Source organism: Camellia sinensis, chromosome 5, assembly GCF_055761805.1.
Source record: "Camellia sinensis isolate YWXY chromosome 5, ASM5576180v1, whole genome shotgun sequence".
Classification (NCBI taxonomy): domain Eukaryota; kingdom Viridiplantae; phylum Streptophyta; class Magnoliopsida; order Ericales; family Theaceae; genus Camellia; species Camellia sinensis.
In genome coordinates this window covers 200175784-200194750 of record NC_138965.1, presented here as the reverse complement: position 1 = coordinate 200194750, position 18967 = coordinate 200175784, and positions in this window count along the sequence as shown.

The following is an 18967-nucleotide window of genomic DNA, read 5'->3' as shown; positions in this document are numbered from 1 at the left end:
TGTTACAAAAGATCAAAGCTCTTCTAAACCTCCATCTAGTTCTAATTTTCGAGGACATCGATGTCACTATTATCGAGGAGGTTCTTCTACTAGAGGTGATCGATGTTTTTCCAGAGGTGGATCTTATTGACGAGGTAGCGGCAGATCATTTGCTCAGCCTATGTCTTCTGTTATGTGCCAAATTTGTGGCAAACTAAATCACACAGCGTTGGAGTGCTGGTATATAATGGATTCTTCATATCATTCTTCTTCTTCTCCATCTTCCAAACCTACATTTGTTGCTTCCACAGTCTCATCTTCTTCGAATGCTAATTGGTATGTTGACTCTGCTGCAACAAATCATGTTACTCCTAATCTTCAACAAATGGAGCACTTTCAACCATACTATGGTTCTGATCAGGTAACTATTGGCATTGGTCATAACATTCCAATTCAGCATACCGACAGAGGTATTCTTCCTACTCCTTATTTTCCATTTAAAATGAATCACATCCTTCATGTTCCTTCTATTTCTTCAAATCTTCTCAGTGTTCATCAATTGACATCAGACAATAATTGTACCAATACTTTTAATGCCAATTCTTTTGTGATTCAGGACAAGAAAACCCAAACTCCTCTGTATGAAGGGATTCATAAAAATGGCTTCTATCAATTCACACCATCTCAGCAGTCATCTCAGCAGTCTTTCATCTCTCCTATTGCTTGTCTTGCAACCTCACCTATTTCTCCTACTATATGGCATAATCGGCTAGGCCATCCTTCTTCACAGAAGTTGCAAGTTGTTTTCAAACAATTTCATTTACCTATTTCCTCACAATGTAATAAGCATCTTTCTACACATTGTGATGTTGCTAAGAGTCATTGACTCCATTTCACTTTGTCAAATTTAACAATTAATAAACCATTGTCCCTCATCCATAGTGATGTTTGGAGTCTTTTCACTTCATCCACTTCTTCTTTTAAATATTACGTGTTGTTTGTGGATGAGTTTAGCAAATTCACTGAGGTGTTTCCTATGTTTTACAAAAGTGAAGTATTTTCTAAGTTTCAAAAATTTAATGTTTTTGTTGAAACTCAGTTTGAGACTAGTCTTAAGGTTTTTCAAACTGATGGTGGAGGTGAATTTACTGGTAATCAATTTGAATCTTTTCTTAAACAGGGAGGTATTATCCTTCAACTCTCATGCCCTCACACGCCTCCTCAAAATAGGGTTGCTGAGCGAAAACATAGGCACTTAATCACTACTACTATTGCTCTTCTTCATCAATATGCTTTTCCCTTGTCATTTTGGTTTGATGCATTAGCTACCTCTGTTTTCCTTATTAACCGATTGCCTAGTTCCAAGTTAAATAATAAAACTCTTTTTGAATTACTGTTCCATCAGTCTCCAGATTTTGGGTTTCTTAAGAGCTTTGGATGTCGGTGTTATCCTTGACTTAAGCCCTATGCTTCTCATAAGTTACAACCTCAGTCTTTGCCTTGTGTTTTCATTGCGTATCACCCCTCTATTAAAGGGTATAGATGTCTTGATCCATCAACAGGAAAAGTGTTTTTGTCTCGACATGTTTTTTATGAGAGTTTGTTTCTGTTGGTTTCACAATTTTCTCTTCCTTCAAACTCTATTCCCACTCTTCTTCAGCTTCATTCTTTCTTTTGGCCTGCTTCTAGTCTATCTATCTCGAGAGCTTCACCTGTAGTGCTTATCTCTGTTTTACCTGCCTCTGTTGTCCCTGTTGCTGCACCTGTTCCCGCAGTTTCTCCAGCTGTCTCTGCTGCTGCACCAGTTCAACAAGTTTTTCCTGCTGCCTCTGCTGCTGCACCTGTTCACACAGTTTTTCCTGCTACCTCTGTTGCTGCTCCACCTCAAATAGCTGTTCCTATTACCTCTACTATCGTGTCTCTCTCTCCTATTCCTATTACCACCCTAAATGTTGACCTCACATATTTTGATTTGTTTTCTACTTCACAGCCTCTTATTTCTTTTTCATCTGTCTCCAACCACCATCCAATGCTCACTCACTCTAAAACTTCCACATCTTCTTATGCTCTCATTTCCTCTTCCTCTTCCTCTTCTCTTCCTTCTTTGGATCCTACTCTCCATGAACCTCATGATTTTTCTGCTGCTCTTACCATTCTTGTTTGGTCTGCTGCTATGCAAGAAGAGTTTTAAGCTTTACAGAAGTAGAAGACTTGGGTTCTGGTTCCTCTTCCGCTCAATAAGCAAACTATTGGTTGTAAATGGGTCTTCAAGCTTAAAAGGAATTCTGTTGGGTCTGTTGCTCGTCATAAAGCTCGATTAGTTGCCAAGGGCTATCTCTAGGAAGAAGGTATTGACTATTATGAGACATTTAGTCCAGTGGCTAAGTAACCCACTATCCGGGTTTTTCTTAGTTTTGTTTTCCATTTTAATTGGAAAATTAAGTAATTGGATATATTTAATGCTTTTCTCGGTGTTCTTGATGAAGAGGTTTTCATAACTCAACCTCCAGGTTTTGAGAGTTCAGCCTATCCCACTCATGTGTGCAAATTGGTGAAGGCTTTATATGGTCTTAAACAGGTAGGGGTGTACACGGTCCAGATTGGTTCAGTTATGAGAAAATTCAAGAACCGAATCGATCCTAACGGTTCTGTGATTTTGAGAACCAGACCAAACCGTTACACTTGTAAAACCGGACCAGAACCAAACCGAAAAAACGGTTCGTTTCAGTTTGGTTTATGGTTCCAAAAATTTCTATTTACAAGAATAAATTGTTAATATTAGCAAAATAATTACTCAAACTAATTACATTTAACTCATAATAAAAACTAATAATATTAAGACATTACTTAATATTACATATCTATACCATCATAATATCATTAAAATTATAAAAAACCAATTAATAAAAATAAAACTTGATATTATATATATATCTTTTAAAATTCGGTTCAGTTCGAACCGCGGTTTTTTCATAAAATCCATTAACCGAACCGTTTTTACGGTTCTCATATTTCTTAATCCAAAACCGAACCAATTCTTAATAGAACCGAACCAAACCGTGCGATTCGGTCTGGTTCGGTCCGAATTACCGGTTTGAACGGATTTTTGAACAGCCCTATAAACAGGCACCAAAAGCCTAGTATTCTACATTCTCCACTTTCCTTCTCTCCTCTGGCTTTGTTAATAGTCAGTGTGACTCATCTCTTTTCATTCATCACTTAGCTTCTTCTATTAATCTCTTATTGGTCTATGTGGATGATATTCTTATTGCTGGAAATAATTCTATTCAAATTTCTGCTCTTATTAAGCATATGCATTTTGCTTTTTCCATGAAGGAGTTGGGTCTTATTTCCTATTTTCTTGGGATTTCTGTGGTTCGTACGTCTGAGGGTCTCTTTCTTTCTCAACAAAAATATGCTTCTGAGATTCTTGATAAGGCTGGCATGATTAATTGTAAATCTTATTCCTCTCCTATGTCTACTAAGTCTTCTTCTCCTGATGACCAACTGGTTCCATTTTCTCAACCTTCTCTTTATCGTAGTTTGGTTGGTGCTCTCCAATATCTCATTGTCACCAGGCTTGATCTTTCTTTTGCTGTGAATCATGCCTGTCAGTTTATGCATGCTTCTACTGTGGCTCACTTTAATGCTGTCAAGCGATTACTTTGGTATCTTAAAGGCACTTTGCACTATGGTTTGGTTTTCTCTTCCGGACCTTTAGATTTTCATACTTATTCCGATTCTAATTAGGCTGGCAGTGTCACTGATCGGAAACCTACTACCGGCTATTGTGCATTTTTGGGTAACAGTCTTGTGTCTTGGGCTACTAAGAAGCAATGCACTGTTTCTCGGTCCTCCACTAAGGCTGAATACCGGGCGTTGGCTCAGGCTGCTGCTGAACTCACTTGGGTTACCATGCTGCTTACTGAGTTGCACCTTTCTCCTACGGTGCCCACTTTGTGGTGTGACAAACTTTTTGCTATTAGTCTTGCTTTCAATCCCGTCTTTCATGCTCGTACTAAGCATATCGCTGTTGATTACCATTATATTTGCGAGCAGGTTGTGGCTAAGAAAGTCTTTGTCAAGCATGTGGCTTCTACTGACCAGTTAGCTGATATTCTCACCAAGCCTCTCTCTACTGTGCCGTTTTCTTATCTTCAAGACAAGCTCCTGGTTCGTCCCTCACCCTTTTGCTTGCGGGGGCCTGATAAGATAAAGGACTGCAGCACAGTTCATGAGGATGAGTCACACACTAGTGTAACTAATCTGAAGTTGATGTAACTGTTTTAATTCAGTTAGAGTAGTTAGATATAATATAGATATAGAATCATCACTATATAAGGATGTATTGCGTTCATTTGTTTGATAAGAAAGAAAGTAAAGGCTCTATTTGGTTGTTAATTCAAATCAATTTTCAACACGTGAGCTCGCGCATGACGTTTGGATACGACGTTCAAAAATTGATTCCGCGTGTTAATTCAAATTACATTTTGAAAATCTGTTTGGTAGCTTGTATCTCCCTTTCAACGTTTCTGCCTTCTTCATCGTCTCTGCAACTTTCACGTGAAGCTCATCTACATCAATCCTTCAGATTCATCACGGGTGGCTTCTCTATATCAAACATCCGTACTTCAAATTCATCCTTCATCTGTTATCTGAAAATGATTTTATTTGTTATTGTTTCAGACGAGTCGATAAATGATTTCATTCTTCATCCTGAACCGTTTCAATTTTTTTGTTCTTCAAGAATAGTCAGTAAATCAATCTTCATCTGTTATGTATAAATGATTTCGGAGAAGTTGAAATCAGTTCCTAAATGGCTTATGAGAATTTGTAGAGGCGTATTTTCCATTTCAGATTGGTTGTTCTTTTAAATTATGAACTGTTTGAACCTTTGAACCTGAAGCGGCAGTGCCTGGGACACCCGGCCGGTCGTCCCCCTGGTCATCCGGCCGGTCAACCACCCGGTCATCCCACTTTGTCTTCCGGTTTTTCATTTCTTCATTAATGGTTTGAACTGTTTGAACCTTTTATCAATTAGTTAATGATTCGAACTGTTTGAAGCGACAGTGCCTGGGACACCCGGCCGGTTGTCCCCCGGGTCATCCGGCCGGTCAACCACCCGGTCCTCCCACCTCTTCCGGTTTTGTCTTCCGGTTTTCCATTTCTTCGTCCGGTTTTCCATTTCTTCGTTAAAACCTACCGGTCTGTTTGAACCTACCGGGCTTTTTTACTGATTTTTTTCCTTAATTTTTCTTTTACTGATTTGTTTCCTCCTATTTAAACACAATGTTAACTGATTTTTTTTATTATTTGTGGTTATATATTACTGATTTGTTTCCTCCTATATAAACACAATGTTAATTGATTTTTTTTTATTTATTTGTGGTTATATTTCTGCTATCTGAATGTTTTTTTTGTGGTTATATTTCTGCTATGTAAATATTATTTGATTTTAATATTATTACTTTTTATGTATATATATTGCATCCGTGTACTGAGTACACAGCTGCAACCTCTCCTTTTTCTTTACCTCAGTGTTGAACACACAGTTATGAAACAATAGGGGGTAGGTAATAAGTAAGTGAAATTACTATCTTACCCTTTATATATTGTTCTATGTAATCACTTTCCATTTAAGTCAAGAAGGGCATAATAGTCATTTTGTATGTCAATCCCACAATTATATGAGCTCAACGGGTACAATAATGCATTGCATTTCTGTTGCCACATATGGACGAAATTCATAACATGTAATAAATGGAAAAAAAATTTGATAATGTTTTGAAAGATTTACGTTATGATTTGTATTTTAAAATATTAAATTTAGTGTATTTATTTCTTCTTTATTAATATGTATTTTCAAAAGTTGTTGACTTTAACAAAATGTTAGAAAAAAATTAAAAATGTATTTTACTAATGAATTGATAGAAAAATTAATTGGCAGAAAATAATTAACATAGGTTTATTTTAAAATGAAAAAATTATTTCGAAAAAACAATTATTCAAAAAAATTACAAAATAAAAAATTAATTGAAAAAAAAATCAATTTTTAATTTCAGCATTTTAAAAATAGTTTGGTTATTATTATTGATAAAAAATATAGATATCGATATATGAGTTGTGTGTTTGATGATAAATTATTGGTTGAATTAAGTTTTGAAAACTATTTTCAAAACACATCACCAAACAAATTTTCATCTTTCACATGTCGCATCAAACTTTCAAAACTTAATTCAAAATACATTTTCAAAACACAATTTAACACTTTATTTAAAAACCAAAACCAAACAAATTTTCTACACTCAAATCATAATTCTACAACCCACAAACTCAAAATATAACTCATACTTTCAAATCACATTTACAAAACACAACCAAACGCAGGCTAATATTTTTTTCATTTTGTTCAATATGTCTTCAAGTTCACCGTGTTGAAATTTTTTCAAAATCTATCTTTTTTAAATAAATAAATAAATAATTGTGTTACACAAAATTAAAATTAAAAATAAAAATTTCATTCAGTTTCCTTCTTTTTTTTAAAAAAAAATCATTAAAAATGAAAAATAGTAAAAGAAAAAAAAAAGAGATTATCCAATCCTTTTAATATATATTGTAAATGATTTTTTTTAACAAAGATGGTTCAAACTACAAATAAATAAATAAATAAATAAATAAATTTATTGTTTAGGCCATTCAATCTTAAATATTTGTAACTTAAAATTTTCATAATAGAAATACTTACCAATAGAATTTAAAAATAAATGTCTTATACTATTATTTTGTTCTTTATACAGTTCTTAAATTCTATTAATTTTAAAATTTTATTTAATTGTGCTCTTTTAATTAATATTTTTAATTTTTAAATGGAATGAACACATTTTATAAAATTATGTGTATTTTTTTTATTTTATTTTAGTAAATTGCACATATTATTTATACATTTTAAAGGAAAAAATACTGAATGTATGGGTTGGGGGAAAGAAAACTAATAAACTAAATTGTTTATTATTATTATACAGAAATGGTTGAGGGCTCGAAAGGGAGGGGCTCGAATGGCTCGAATGGGTATGCACCGGACGTCTGCCCAGACGACCGGGTGAAAAATTGTCTAATGCAGATGTCACCTTTGTTGACCGCAGTTGTGAGCCATCTCACCAAACATCCACCCGAATGACCAATGAGGAAAATTTCGAGCCATTCGAGCAAACCTCCATTTCGGACCACCTAGCATTGTTGATTATTCTATTTTCAAAAAAAATTAAAAACACATGTTGATTAACGAGTAAAATTTGTTTGGGTGGGGAGGGGAAGTAATTTATATACAACTTCTAAATTTATATTTAATTTTTTACTTATAAGCAGTAAAATGAAAAAAAAAGATTAAATATAAATAATATACATCTTATTGAAAAAATAATATATTATTTTATCTCGGTCATATATTAGTATGATACATAGATATGTGTTGTGTGTATTTTCATATATGGAAAAGAAATAGGAAACTTAGGTGTAAGTCTTAATAGATTGACTTATTATGTAATAGGTTCTATGATAATTAATGGTATTTTTTATTAAATATTATTAAAAAATGTTATTAATTGTTAATTTTTAGCGACAGTTTAAAATTTTTGTTAAAAAAAAAAATCACTAATTAGAAGTTTTAGCGACAATTTAAAAAAATTATCACAAAAAACATCACTAATTTTTAACTTTCAATGACAGTTTGAAAAATTTGTTACAGAAAAATGTTACTAATTGTAAATTTTAGCAACAATTTATAAAATCGTAGCAAAAAAGTCACTAATTATCAATTTTTAAAAATATATAAAAAAATCATCACAAAAAATTTATTTTTAATAATGATTTTATTAGAACTTATTTCAATAAGATTTTATAAAAATTAAATCCAATTATTAAGAAATATTGATATGGGTGATAGACTCTAATCATGCCCCCGTTTGTTTTCAGAGGTAGAATGGAAGAGATTCATAGTGAGGGGATTAATAGTGAGGGGGATTGTTAGTGAATGGATTGATAGTGAGAGGATTAAGTAAAATTGTGTTTCTTTTGATGATAGTTGATAGAGTAGGAATTGTTAAATTATTTTTATATAAAATAATAAAAAAAAAATACAAAAAATTAAACATTAATGTTAAAAAAAATACCTAACATGTAAAAAATAAAAAAAATAAAAAAATTTCTAAGCGGGGAGTCATCGCTCTCGACGAAAGCACGGGAGCAGGGGCGTCAAGGGTCGCCCAAGGTGATAAAAAGAAAAAGAAAACGATAGAAGAGGCGAGTAAGTAAGATCGGCGTATTGCTTGTAACTAGGCATTCTGGTGCCATGTAACCTATTGTTCCTGCCAAAATTGTTGTTTGTGACCCCTTATCGTGGTCGACAAGCCAACTAGCTAATCAAATCAGCTAAGTAAAGCGATAAATCAGGAGCCTTAAGGCGGGAAGTATATGCATCCTTAGTCTCCTTATTCGGAAATCCGTTGCAATGCCCCAACTTGCCTCTGTTATAATAATAACAAACATTCTTATATCAAGTCTTCCTTCATATAGCTCTTGAAGTTCATAAAAGATTAGCTAAGAAAAAGAACAGGGACACAAAACTATGATTTTGTAGGCTGAAATTGGTGTTTTGGGCCATTAAAGGTTAGGGGGTATATTACACTTCTTTATACCTTGCTTTTAAGGCTTTTACACCTTTGTTTCTCATATTCAAACCAACTTTTTGGGGCCTTTTAACAAAATGCAATGCACTAACAGGTGCATATGAGGTATGCAAAATAACGTGATGCGCAAAATAGCGCGAATGAAATGCAATGCACTGACAGGTGCATATGAGGTGCGCAAAATAGCGCGATGCAATGATCCTCTCATTATTTTTCTAATACTACCTCCACTCCACTCCCTCCATCCCAATCCCCCTTTCAACCTCCATCTTAATCCCCTCTTTTATCTTAATCCTTTCCCCAACTTTACAAATAAACACAATACTAAACGAGCCCTACCTCCATCCTAATCTTACCTCACCCTCTATACCCAAAACAAACGAGCCTAGGGGTACCGCCCTTAAAGAAGGAATGATGATACAAACCAACTGAATCATGATGGATGATGAGGAAAAGTATCCTGTGCGCAATGTCATAAACTAATAACTAATTTTTATTTTTATTTTGAAATAACGTTGGTTTTTTTTTTCTTCAAAATTACCATTTGGTGGTACTTACAAAAAATTATTACAAATTTTACAAAATCCTTTTTTTTTTCATGAATTATATGTAATACCTCTATCCCGTATTATGTTAATTAGTCCTTATTTTGAATATGAGTATGTGTTTGACATGATTTTGTGTGCTATTATGTGGTTTCGAATTTCTATTTGTTCACCGTAGGAATATCTGTTTGATTTTTCCTCTTCGAAAATTAAATTGAAGGCCTTATCGGCCACAAAACTCGAAATTAATTACGCCACTGTGATTGGCAGAATTTTTAGAGCCTACAGTGAAATTTAATTGAAAATTAATTTGGATCAAATTAAGTTGATTAAATTGGTGAATTAGTGCCCAACTATTTAATATTATTAAATAAGCATTAGTGGGACTTTTTATATGGCCATATACACTCTCCTTGTTCCTTTTTGAACTCAAAAATCTGAGATAGGCATGAAGAGGGTGTGATGGCCGGCTATAGAGAGAGAGAGAAGAATTGTACAAGTTTTGCTCTTGAACTTTGAAAGTCTTGAAGATAACTCAAGAATTTGCCATAGATTGTGAAGATTAAAGCTCCTTGGTGAGTAATTCATGTGTTTTTAGTTATCATCTTGTGAATTCAAGTTTGAATGAGGGTTAAGAACATGAATTAGTTTGATTTTGTTGCATTAAAGACCCATGTATGCATGCATGTATGTAATTGCTTGAATTTGCATATTTGAGTTTAAAATACATAATCCATGTAGGATTTTGGTTAAAGCTCATGTATAATCACCATTTGTGTCATCTAAGTTGAAAATGGGAGCAATACATCACATGCATGTACAATATATGAAGATAAGAGCTTTGGATGCATGAATGTGTATATTGGAATTGAGTTTGGTGTCAATTTGGGGCATGCATGTGTTTGATTCATGAAATTGAGCTCCATGATGATGTGTTTTAGTGTTTATACCATGTTAGTACAAGAATATGTGAGGTTGGAGCCATAAAATGCAAGAAATGTTGGTTTGAATATTGAGAGGGGGCTCAAGAACACATTCTGGATTTTCCAGAATTTTGAGGTCCGCTCAAGCGGGAGAACCTCCGCTCGAGCATAAATTACGTGCTCCTAGTACTTTTTGCAGACTCGGTGTCCGCTCGAGCGGGGTATTTCACGCTCGAGTGGGGAGCTTTGTAGATAGGCCTTCCGCTCGAGCGCTCTATTTCATGCTCGAGCTTATTTTTCATGCAACCAGTACTTTTGCAGGCCTTAAGGGTCCGCTCGAGCGGGGTAGTCCACACTCGAGCGGGGACCCTGTTTTCTGAAATTTTGTTTTCGCATTTTGTGCTTCGTTTTTCGTTCTCTTTCACTTGTAAGCACTCTTTGGCATGTGTTAAACATTGTAAATGAGTTAAAGAGATAAGAATAAAGCCTAAAGAGGAAAATGTGAATTTAGAACGGATTGAATTGTTAGTGACCCTTTTGTGTTCATGGAATGTGTAGGGTCGAGCTCCAGGGCAAATCCACAAACCGATCACTGTGAGTAATATCTTAACAAGATATTTGAAATATACTGTTGTCTAATTATTTACTTATATGTAAGTTTTGTAAGTTCATTAATCTGAATGGTGGACAACGATGGATACGAATGATTGGGCCGGAGGGCGATAGATACAAATGATTGGGCTGAAGGCCGATTGATACGAACGGTTAGGCCGAAGGCCGATTGACGAGAATAATTAGGCCGAAGGTCGATTGACATAAATGACTGGGCCGAAGGCCGACTGACATAAACAATTAGGCCAAAGGCCGATAAATATAAATGATTGGGCCAAAGGTTGATAGATATAAATGATTGGGCCAAAGGCCGTTTGCTGTAACTGTTTCAATGATTGCTTATGTATCTTCTTTAATTGATATTATTCACTAGGCACGCTCACGCTCATTCATGTACATGTAGGTGAGCCAAGGGACGTCCAAAACCAGCCCCGGTGAAATTGTAAGAAACAGTCAGAGTTTTGAGGAGTCAGGCCAAACGTCTCACGCACGAGACTGTCTTCGCCCTTTTGTCCTCTGTTTATAGTTTTGTTTTGCTGGCGAAAACATAGAACCATTTTTATATATAAGTCTTGGGTTTGACTGACTTAAATCTGTATGATCCTGTATGTACAGTGTTTTGTGCTAGTACATATTTTGATGTGAGTTATTAACATAAAAACGTTTGGAATGTTATGATGTGCACTTAAGCACAGCTCTATGGACAAAGTTTCAAATTTACTTCCGTTTGGCCCCCATTAACTTTGTTAAAATACGTTTGGTTCGTTTTGAGGCCGTAGGTAGTCTCATGATTACTGGCCGGTCGTGTCCTTAACTCACGGGGGCGGGTTTGGGTCATTATAGAGTGGTATCAGAGCACGAGTTAATAACTCACACACTTATCCAAAAGAGCAATAAGCGTCTAGAAAAGACCTAGGATGCATTCATGTGATGAGTATGACTTTGATAGCATCGAGAATGCATCTGAATGTTTCAATGTGAACGATTATGTGTTATAAATTTGTGAATTGCTGCTTTGCAAATTATTTGAATAAGTATGCTCTGTAATATATGCATACCTGTGAATCTTTTGTACAAAGTATAATGTAAGTTTAATCAGATGGTGAGAACAAGAGGTGATGAGATAGATGAATCTTCTACTGCTAGACTAGATAGAATGGAAAGACTGATTTAGGAAATGGCAGAGGCATTGAGGCAACAACAGTGGCAGCAACCACATCCGCCACCTCCACCTCCGGCACCACCTGTGCCAGATAATCAGAATGATAACCGAATCATTGCTCTCACCAAAGAGTTCAAGAAAATGAAACCACCACAGTTCCATGGTGGATTAGATCATTTGAAAACTGAAACTTGGGTCCTCGGCATCGAAAAACTATTTGAAGTGTTTCCGTGTTCGGATACACAGAAAATGCTTCTAGCCACCTTTATGCTAGAAGACGAAGTAAGAAGATAGTGGATGTTAATGCGTGAGAATTACAAAGATGCTGATTGGGCAAAATTTCTAGAAATTTTCTATGACAAGTACTTCCCGTAGTGTGTCCGGGATAGGAAAGTAGCAGAGTTCATGGAACTTAAGCAAGACAGTATGACTGTAGCTGAGTATGAGGCCAAATTTACTGAATTGGCCAAGTTTGCACCACACGTGATTGATACAGACTATAAGAAGGAGAGACATTTTGAAGGCGGGTTTCAAAGCGACATTCTAGAGAGGGTGAATGTCTTGAGGCTAGAAACTTACATTGGGGTACTAGACAGGGCCATAATATCAGAAGCTAATATAGCTAGACAAACTAAACCGACAACTGACTGGATGGGTATTAAAAGGCAGGGCTTCTTTTCAAAGAAGAAGTTTTTAAAGAAGCAAAACACGGGCTCTTCGAATACTTCTAATTCTTCCCGAGATACAATCCCGTTGTGTACCACTTGTGGTAATAGGCATCGTGGGGTTTGTTACCGTGTGATAGGAGCCTGTTTTAATTGTGGTAAACAGGGCCACATGGCCAGAGATTGCAAACAAAACTGTGGAAATTTGCTGCTAGTTCAATAGCATCAGTCCCAAAGCCAAGAAATGCTACGGGATCTACTCCCACCGGAGATACCGTGAGACAAGGGAGAGTTTTTGTGCTTGTTCTGGGCGATACCCGAAATGCCAACGCAGTTGTCTCAGGTACTATTTCTATATGTAATCAGGATGCTTTTGTGTTAATTGATTCCGGGTCCACACACTCTTTTGTGACATATGCATTCGCATCTAGATTAAATAGACCCTTAGAATTATTGCCATAGCTGCTATGCGTGTCTGCTCCATCTGGGAAATCTGTATTGTGTGAATCTATATACCGGTTTTGTGAAATGCGTGTTGAGGATGCTATCCTATATGTAGATTTGTTGCCCTTGAACTTTAGGCATTTTGATGTAATTTTGGGCATGGATTGGTTGACCAAGTATTGTGCCACCATTGACTGTGTGACACGAGTTGTGTTTAAACCACCAGAATAGAAAGAAATTGTGTTTGTGGGTAATGGGGTAGTGCCTCCACCTTATTTGATATCTGCAATGAAAGCATGCAAACTGATCAGGAAAGGGTGCTAGGGTTATTTGTGCTATGTGCTGTCTGAACAATCTGTGAATACTGAATTGAATGATATCCCTATTATTAGAGAATTTTCAGATGTGTTTCCAAATGAATTACCAGGGGAATTGGTAGATAAGGAGATAAAGTTTATTATTGAGACTGTGCCAGGCACCCAACCCATTTCTAAAACTCCCTACAGTATGGCTACCGCTGAAATGAAAGAATTGAAAGAACAATTGCAAGACTTGCTTGACAAGGGGTTTATCCGACCTAGCACTTCACCTTGGGGTGCACCAATATTGTTTGTGAAAAAGAAGGATGGAACTTTGCGTTTGTACATCGATTACCGGGAATTGAATAAGGTAACAATAAAGAACAAATACCCCTTACCCCGTATTGATGATTTATTTGACCAGTTGCAGGGATCACAGGTGTTATCTAAGATTGATTTGAGATGCGGGTATCATCAGCTGAAAGTTAAGGCAGAGGATGTTGAGAAAACAGCATTTAGAACAAGGTATGGTCATTTTGAGTTTCTTGTTATGCCATTTGGAGTGACTAATGCTCTGCCAGCATTTATGGATCTAATAAACCGAATTTTTAAAACCTACCTTTATGAGTTTGTTGTAGTTTTCATCAATGATATTTTGATATATTCTAAAGATAGACTTGAACAGGAACATCATTTGAGAACTGTCCTACAAATACTTCGGGAAAGGAAATTATTTGCTAAACTAAAGAAATGTGAATTTTGGTTGGATGAAGTTGTTTTTTTAGGGCATGTGATCAACAAGGAAGGAATTTCAGTGGACCCGCAGAAAATAGAGGCAATTGTGAATTGGCCTACACTGACTAATGTGACAGAAGTCCGTAGTTTCATGGGCTTAGCCGGGTACTATAGGAGGTTTGTGAAAGATTTCTCAAAATTAGTAGTGCCTCTTACCCAATTGACACGAAAAGGGCAACCATTTGAGTGGAATGGTGAAAGAGAATCAGCCTTTCATGAATTGAAGACAAGATTGACTATTGCACCAATTTTGACGCTACCTTCAGGTACGAAAAATTTTGTAATTTTCAGTGATGCGTCTTATAAAGGTTTAGGTTGTGTGTTAATGCAGAACGGAAAGGTTATTGCTTATGCCTTCCGACAATTGAGGCCACACGAGAAGAATTATCCAACACATGACCTAGAATTGGCCGCAGTTGTTTTTGCTTTGAAAATTTGGCCGCATTATCTGTATGGAGCAAAGTGTGAAGTCTACATGGATCACAAAAGTCTGAAATACTTCTTCACGCAGAAAGAGTTGAATATGCGACAGAGGAGGTGGCTGGAACTGATAAAGGATTATGACCTAGAAATTTAGTATCACCCTGGGAAAGCTAATACAGTTGCTGATGCCTTGAGCAGAAAAGCAACGGGGAGCATGGCTTATTTGCTTACTGAACAGAAAGAGATCTTACAAGACTTTGAGAAGTCTGAAATTGAAGTAGTAATGTATGAACAAGGCGGATTGATAGCTGCTATTACAGCTGAGCCGACAATCATTGAAGAAATCAAGCAGAAACAGAAAGAGGATGAATTCCTTAAGAAAGTGATTGATGAATTTGAGACAAGTCCGAAAGCGGAGTTCAGTATTGAAAACGAAGTGTTGAAATTCCGAAACCGAATGTGTGTCCCTGGTATCCCGGAACTAAAGAAGATGGTTTTAGATGAAGCCCACAGATCCGTATTTGCTATGCATCCAGGCAATAATAAAATGTATCAGTATTTGAAACAAACCTATTGGTGGCCCAAAATGAAGAAAGAGATTGCCGAATATGTGTCCAAGTGTCTTCAATGTCAGCAAGTTAAGGCTGAACATCAGAAACCAGGCGATCTACTTCAATCCCTCCCTATTCCTGAATGGAAGTGGGAACATATGACTATGGATTTCGTTGTTGGCCTACCTTGGACTCCTTGAGGTATGGATTCTATTTGGGTTGTCGTTGATAGATTGACTAAATTTGCACATTTTCTGCCTGTCAAAACCACATTTAATGCTTATAGATTGGCTACCATTTATATTGATGAGATTGTCCGTTTACACGGAGTTCCGGTATCTATTGTGTCGGATAGAGATTCGAAATTTGTATCTAGATTGTGGAAGAGTTTGCAGGAAGCTATGGGAATAGAATTGAGATTTAGTACTGCATTCCACCCACAGACAGATGGGCAATTAGAACGAACCATACAGATTTTGGAAGATATGCTTCGCCTGTGTGCTTTGGATTTTCAGGGGAGTTGGGAGGACTACTTGCCACTTGCAGAATTTTCTTATAATAACAGCTTCCACTCCAGCATCGGTATGGCACCGTACGAGGCTTTGTATGGTAGAAGGTGTAGATCACCTATTTGTTGGACAAAAGTCAAGGATAGAGCTTTATTTGGGCTTGAAATTGTGCAAGACACTTCTGAGAAAATCAAGATCATTCGGCAAAGGCTCAAAACAGCTCAGGACCGACAAAAGAATTATGCAGATATTCGGAGAAGACCCCTTGAGTATGAGGTTGGTGACCATGTGTTCATCCGTGTTTCTCCGATGAAAGGCCAAGTCAGGTTTGGAAAGAAGGGCAAGTTGTCGCCCCGTTACATTAGGCCGTTTCAGATTCTAGAAAGGCTTGGCCCGGTGGCCTATAGAGTTGCTTTGCCACCGGGATTCGAGCAAATCCATAATGTGTTTCATGTGTCGATGTTGAGGGGTTACTTCCGAGACCCGTTTCATGTGATTGATTATCACTGGGTAGCTATTGATGAAAATATGGAATATGCTAAATGGCCGGAACGAATTGTTGATCGGCAAGTGAAACAATTGAGAAGCAAGTCCATCCCAATGGTGAAAGTGGAATGGAAAGAACACTATGGGACGGATGCCACGTGGGAAAAAGAGAAAGAAATGCGACTACGCTATCCACATTTGTTTCCCGACGAAGGTAAATTAAGTTTGGAGGACCAAACTTCCTAAATGGGGGAAGATTGTAATACCCCTGTCCCGTATTATGTTAATTAGTCCTTATTTTGAATATGAGTATGTGTCATGATTTTGTGTGCTATTATGTGGTTTCGAATTTCTATCTGTTCACCGTAGGAATATCTGCTTGATTTTTCCTCTTCAGAAATTAAATTGAAGGCCTTATCGGCCACAGAACTCGAAATTGATTACGCCATTGTGATTGACAGAATTTTTAGAGCCTACGGTGAAATTTAATTGAAATTTGATTTGGATCAAATTAAGTTGATTATGTAACGCCCCGACCATTTACACATCATCGATATTGTCCGCTTTGGGTCACGCCCGCACGGATTTGTTCTTCCCAGTGGGTCACCCATCCTAGAACTACTCCAGCCTAAGCACGCTTAACTGGGGAGTTCTAATAGGGATTTCACCACTTGGGAAAAGGCCTCGATGCTATATAAGGGTCCAGGTTTTTACTTTTATAGCCCAGGAACTCCCCCTCCATTCCCGATGTGGGACATCGGGGCCTTACAATCCACCCCCCATAAGGTTGCACGTCCTCGTGCAGTAGCCTGCCAGCTCGCAAGCCCGCCCACATGCATCGAGAGACGCCAGGGGCCCATACTCGGTACCCTAGAGAGTCGGCTCTGATACCATTTGTAACGCCCCGACCCTTTACACATCATCGATATTGTCCGATTTGGGTCACGCCCGCACGGATTTGTTCTTCCCAGTGGGTCACCCATCCTAGAACTACTCCAGCCTAAGCACGCTTAACTGGGGAGTTCTAATAGGGATTTCACCACTTGGGAAAAGGCCTCGATGCTACTATATAAGGGTCCAGATTTTTACTTTTATAGCCCAGGAACTCCCCCTCCATTCCCGATGTGGGACATCGGGGCCTTACAGATTAAATTGGTGAATTAGTGCCCAACTATTTAATATTATTAAATAAGCATTAGTAGGACTTTTTATATGGCCATATACACTCTCCTTGCTCTTTTTTGAGCTCAAAAATCTGAGATAGGCATGGAGAGGGTGTGAAGGCCGACTATAGAGAGAGAGAGAGAAAAGAATTGTGCAAGTTTTGCTCTTGAACTTTGAAAGTCTTGAAGATAACTCAAGAATTTGCCATAGATTATGAAGATTAAAGCTCCTTGGTGAGTAATTCATGTGTTTTTAGTTATCATATTGTGAATTCAAGTTTGAATGAGGGTCAAGAACATGAATTAGTTTGATTTTGTTGTATTAAAGACCCGTGTGTACATGCATGTATGTAATTGCTTGAATTTGCATGTTTGAGTTTAAAATACATGATCCATGTAGGATTTTGGTTAAAGCTCATGTATAATCACCATTTGTGTCATCTAAGTTGAACATGGGAGCAATACATCATATGCATGTACAATTTATGAAGATAAGAGCTTTGGATGCATGAATGTATACATTGGAATTGAGTTTGGTGTCAATTTGGGGCATGCATGTGTTTGATTCATGAAATTGAGCTCCATGATGATGTGTTTTAGTGTTTATACCATGTTAGTACAGGAATATGTGAGGTTGGAGCCATAAAATGCGAGAAATGTTGGTTTGAATGTTGAGAGGGAGCTCAAGAACACATTCTGAATTTTCCAGAATTTTGAGGTCCGCTCGAGCGGGAGAACCTCCGCTCGAGCGTAAATTACATGCTCCCAGTACTTTTTGCAGAGTTGGTGTCCGCTCGAGCGGAGTATTTCACGCTCGAGTGGGGAGCTTTGTAGACAGGCCTTCCGCTCGAGCGCCCTATTTCACGCTCGAGCTTATTTTTCATGCAACCAGTACTTTTGCAAGCCTTAAGGGTCCACTCAAACGGGGTAGTCCACGCTCGAGCGGGGATCTTGTTTTTTGAAATTTTATTTTCGTATTCTTGTTTCATTTTTCGTTCTCTTTCACGTGCAAGCATTCTTAGGCATGTGTTAAACATTGTAAATGAGTTAAAGAGATAAGAATAAAGCCTAAAGAGGAAAATGTGAATTTAGAACGGATTGAATTGTTAGTGACCCTTTTGTGTTCATGGAATGTGTAGGGTCGAGCTCCAGGGCAAATCCACAAACTGATCACTGTAAGTAATATCTTAACAAGATATTTGAAATATACTGTTGTCCAATTGTTTACTTATATGTAAGTTTTGTAAGTTCATTAATCTGAATGGTGGACAACGATGGATACGAATGATTGGGCCGAAAGCCGATTGATACGAATGATTGGGCTGAATGCCGATAGATACAAATGATTGGGCCGAAAGCCGATTGATACGAACGGTTGGGCCGAAGGCCGATTGACATGAATAATTGGGCCGAAAGCCGATTGACATGAATGACTCGGCCGAAGGCCGACTGACATAAACAATTGGGCCAAAGGCCAATAGATATAAATGATTGGGCCAAAGGCCGATAGATATAAATGATTGGGCCAAAGGCCGTTTGCTGTAACTGTTTCAATGATTGCTTATGTATCTTCTTTAATTGATATTATTCACTGGGCATTCGCTCACGCTCATTCATGTACATGTAGGTGAGCCAATGGACGTCCAAAACCAGCCCCGGTGAAATTGTGAGAAACAGTCAGAGTTTTGAGGAGTCAGGCCAAACGTCTCACGCACGAGACTGTCTTC